Source organism: Artibeus jamaicensis, unplaced genomic scaffold (assembly GCF_021234435.1).
Source record: "Artibeus jamaicensis isolate MK-2021 breed Jamaican fruit bat unplaced genomic scaffold, CSHL_Jam_final contig_240, whole genome shotgun sequence".
Classification (NCBI taxonomy): domain Eukaryota; kingdom Metazoa; phylum Chordata; class Mammalia; order Chiroptera; family Phyllostomidae; genus Artibeus; species Artibeus jamaicensis.
Window position 1 is genome coordinate 15,684,687 of NW_026521506.1, and position 5,079 is coordinate 15,689,765.

Genomic DNA, 5,079 nt, shown 5'->3' on the forward strand with positions numbered 1-5,079 from the left:
GCTTCTATTCTTGTCTCTTCATTCCATACACACAGGAAGGTTGAATTTTTAAAACATAAAACATGTTTCTTCCTTGCCTAAAGCCCTATGAATCTACACTTAGACAGTGCAGCAAATACCATCCTTGTGTTGTTTTTTTGTGCTCTCCCAATGATCCTGCCACATGTGCCTTGGGAGAAGCTATACCTTCATAATAGAAATACTCACCCTGATTATCTCATGGGACCCCCTACTTGTCACTGAGACCTCAGCTTAACATGCCATCTCAAAGTGGCCATTCCTGACCACCTTCTCCCATGCTTGCTTATTGATTGTTTCTGTCATTACAGAATGTGAATCCCAGGAGGGCAGCATGCTTGCCTGTCCTGCCTCTTCCCATGCCCCCCCCCGCCAGTTATCCTCAATACTTACAATGGTGCCTGGCACATAATAGGTGGCTGATAAATATTAATTTTAAATGATCAAGAAAATTTCACTGATTTTCCCCTTTTTCATGAGCATACAGTGATTCTCCACTTGGTTTTGTGATTATTTATGGTGACTCTAAGTTTGGAAGTGGAAAAAGCAACCAGATATGAATTCTTGGATAACTGCTTAAGCTTTTCTAAACTTCAGCTTTACTTAAGCCCTAGTTTCCTCATGGACTGTGAGAATTAGATAATAAATGAAAGTGAAAGCTCTTATGAACTGAAAAGCACTGTACTAGACTACAAGAGTGGAAAGATGATGAAAAGGAAGCCCAGAAAATAATTAAGTGACAGCAAGAGAATAGCAATTTGTCCATTGCACCAAGCTGTAAAACACAAATACTAAATAATAAGTAAATGTAATTTTTGTAACTAGGTAAAATACCAATACAACACTCTTAGGAGGGAAAATAGATGTTGAGCAATGTTGGAAAACTTTTTAATAGAGTTTTTCTTTCTTTAAAAGTTTCTCTTCAATTTTTCTCTCCTATTTTTCAAATTGCTTGGCCTGGAGGATTTTAAATAAGCTCCTAGTACCCAGGTAAATATGGTTTTTAGTCTGTCCTTATAGTTTACATTACATGAACTGCCTTCAAACATGTAAATAGTATTGTTTATAACCTTTTGTCTTCTATCTTTTTAGCCTAGGATAGAATTTTCTGAAATTCTATTAAAATTATTTTGAATTTCAATAGCGACTACAGAATTGTGTCATAATACAGTGGAAATGCTTTGACTATTTTAGGCATTTGGGCCTTTTCATAGAGACAACACAGCAGTTCCAGCACTATAAGCTCTGGAGTTAGGTGCTAGAGGCTGAAATTCCAACTCACACTTACTAATATTGACTCTGATCAATTACTCAACTACCCAAAGCTCAGGTCCCCTATTTAAAATACAGGACTAATAAAAATCTATCTCACAAAGTTTGTTAGGAGGATTCAATAAAAATTGTATATGTGAAATGCCTCACATAGTAAATATTCAGAATTTTGCCTCTTCTTAGAATCTTGGATTATTAAAACGTATAATGTTTTCTCCTAGGCTTCCAGGAAGTTCAGGAAACTCAGAGAGTCTCAAAGAAGTTGGACCCAAGGAGGAACACACCAAGACACATCATAATGACATCAGCCAAGATTAAAATGAAGGAGAGAATTCTAGAAGCAGCAAGACATAAGGGGACAGTCAACTGCAAAGGAGTTCCCATAAGACTCTTAGCTGATTTCTCAAAAGAATCCTTACAGGCAAGAAGAGGCTGGAAAGAAGTATTCCAAGTCATGAAATGCAAGGACCTACATCCAAGATTGCTCTATCCAGCAAAACTTTCATTTAGAATGGAAGGGCAGATAAAGTGCTTCTTAGATAAGGTCAAGTGCAAGGAGTTCATCATCACCAAGCCCTTATTCTAAGAAATGTTAAAGGGACTTATCTAAGAAAAAGAAGATAAAAAACATGAACAGAGAAAGGACAGCAAACTCACAGTTATTAACAACCACACCTAAAAGAAAAGCAAACTAAGAGGACAGCTAGATCAGGAGCAGAACCATAGAAATGAAGATCACATGGAGGGTTAGCAACAGGGGAGTGGGAGGAGGAGAAGGGGGGAGAAGGTACAGAAAATAAGTAGCATAGACAGTAGGTATAAAATAGACAGGGGGAGGGCAAGAATAGTATGGGAAATATTGAATCTAAAGAACTTGTGACACGTGGACATAAACTAAAGGGGGGGAATAATGCGGGAGGAGGTGTGCAGAGTAGAGGGGAATGAAGGGGCAAATGGGACAACTGTAATGGCATAGTCAATAAAGTATATTTTAAAATGTATAATGTTTTCTGAGATACAGTCTATATTTATCATTTAGTAGATTAAACATCTGACTTACTAGAGGCATGAAAAAACAAAGGCATAACAAATTTTTTCTGCATAATAATGTTAAAGTGTACTTAAAAGTTTTTAGGGACATTGTCCCATATATGTGAAAAATCAGTTTTATCATGAAATCTGAATTATATAAAGTTGAAAACCTGAAAAAGCACTATCACCAACTACCACTTATATGTTTAATCTACCATTATGTTCCATTTGAGTCAGAATAATCTTTATTTCAAGTGTTATTTTCATTATATAAAAATGTAAAAATCCAGCAAAACAAGAAATATGGATATATTTTCTTAGGCTTTCACATCTTTTGATTTTTATTTGCATTCTTTTATTAATACAGCTTACAACCTCACTCCCCATTTCCATTGTCATTAGACAAGTGCTGAGTGGCAGAAATATCTGGAATAAATGCATCCAAACAAGAGGGCAAAGCTGTAAAAATAAGTCACATTCCACACATACTATAAGGGTGGGGTAAGTGGGAAATAAAATAGAGTAAGATAGTGATTGGAAGCTTTTAGCTAAAGTTCTTTTAATGATCTTTGTCTCTTGTTCCATGTTTAAGGATGTACATGAACTCAAAGAAATTGAAATTTCCCTTTTTGTCAACAGTCATTGTATAGTTCATCTACTTCCTCATCTGTAAACTGATCTCCCATTGTTGTTAGCAGCTCAGACAATCTTAAATGGTGCCTGTTGCTTCTTCATCAAAGCAAGCAAAAACATTTCTGATGATGTCTTCTGGAACTGTGCCATTTAAATTTTCACCAAACACCATGAGGAGAAAGGTAAACTTTATGAGCCCTAGGACCTCATTCCTCATTGCATTGAGGTATGCATCAACCTGGATACTTTCCTAGAGAAGTAAGTATATAATGCAAATATTCTTTGCAAGACCATTTATATTCTGATCCATCATGTTGAAGGCCTCTCTGATCTCCTAAATCTGTGGCTAGTCCAACCTGGCAAATACCTTTCTTGGATACTGTGTGCTTCCGGCACTTCTTAGTGGTGTTTGTCTTTACCTTTTTGCTCAACATGGTGCCTGTTTAATTCTGGGAACTTGTCCTTCAGAAGTTCAAAGACAGAAAAAGACTACCACCACCAACAAAAATTAACTAAAAAACAAAAAAAAAAGAAAAGGAAAACAGAAGTTGCACTTCATTTTGTCCAAACTCAGGCTCATTAAAGCAGAAATGAATATTGAGTCAGTCATCACAGAAGTTGTTTTATTCAACAGACACTGAGGCTAGACACCAAAACCAGAGCTGCCCTGATTTTTTTAAGTTCCTATCAGTTGGATAAAAAATGATATTGACAAAATGATGGTACTTGTTGATATTGGGTAGTGGGTATGCAAGTTTCTTATACTTTTCTTTAGAATTTGGTGTATGTTTGAAATTTTCCACAATAAAAACGTCTCTTAAATTATCTCTTCACTCAAAAGGGCTGTAACCCAATGAGTTTCTTTAAAATCATTAAAAGATCTTTAAAAATAAATGAAAGAACTCCTTTTTCTTTTTAAAAATAATGTTAGGTGGAACCCTACTATGCAAAATAAATCATTGGCCAGCTGCTTTGGGCAAAAGCTGGGAAGGGGCATGGTGACTAAAATCTTGCCTCTGGCCTTCCATCCACACCAACAGAGAGAGCCCTTGAGCTATTTTGTAGTCCTCTATGCTTGCTTGTTACTCAAAGAATGGTCCAGGGACCAGCAGCATCAGCATCACCTGGGAGCTTATTAGTCTGAAGCCCCTACCCCAGACCTACTGAATTAGAACTTGCATTTTAACAAGATGCCCCAATGATTCAAGTACACACTTGAGTTTGAGAAGCACAGCTCTATGGTAGCTTGAGGCTCCAGAGATTGACATAAGTGAAATTCTTTATTTTACAAATGAACTAAAGGAGGTCCACAATCATGTGCACAAAGCATAGTATGTGGGAGAGTCAAGGTTGGTAGCCAGGTTGCCTGACTCTCATCCCAGGCATTTCTGTCCTAGTCTTATCAATTTTATTCTGTGTTAGATCCTCCTGTAGTCCCAGCCAGTGGCCAGTTCATGTTTTATTTCTTGGGCAAGCACTAGCCTTGTGCCTGGTGCCTATAACAGGGCTCCTGTCTCATGTCTTTGCATCTAAATCCATGACTTGTATTCTCACCTAATATGAAGTTCCTCTAGAACTGGCATTAAAACTTGCCTCACTACTTCCTACTCATGACACATTTCTCACTCCAGTCCTTGCTAGAAAACTGTTTTTGATGAGTCTGGAAACTTAATGGGTAAAAAAGCCTGAGAAGGTAGGCATTTGACATTGGAAAGTCCTCAGGCTGGTTGAAAGCTGGGATTCAAGTTTATGGCAAGAACTAGGATGAGCAACATGGGGATGGCTGTCCACTTCTCCTGCTTCCTGGTTAGAGTACTATTTGGACATGTGTTCACTTACTGCTTTTGCTTCTGCTTCTGCTTCTGCTTCTGTTGAGGCAGGGAAGCTGCCACCCACAACAAATATTTCTGCCTTGTTCATTCTAAAGACCATTTTAAAACATAATGGATATACTGTAATACTAGAATGAAAAGCTTTAGCTTCTTGGCTTCTAATATCAGAACCACTCACATTGAGGCTGAGAATACTCAATGTAGGTCTTGTTGGGCACCACATTGGCCTGGGTAAAAGAAGAAGTCGTGGTTTATGGTTATTGTGGTGTGGCCTGACCCACGACTACAACAA

At 37.6% G+C, this 5,079-nt stretch overlaps 1 pseudogene; it reads right to left on the reverse strand.

The window, feature by feature from the left end:
- Positions 1-2,881: 2,881 nt before the first annotated feature.
- Positions 2,882-3,389, reverse strand: LOC119046934 (myosin regulatory light chain 12B-like; annotated as a pseudogene).
- Between the last annotated feature and the right edge of the window lie 1,690 nt (positions 3,390-5,079).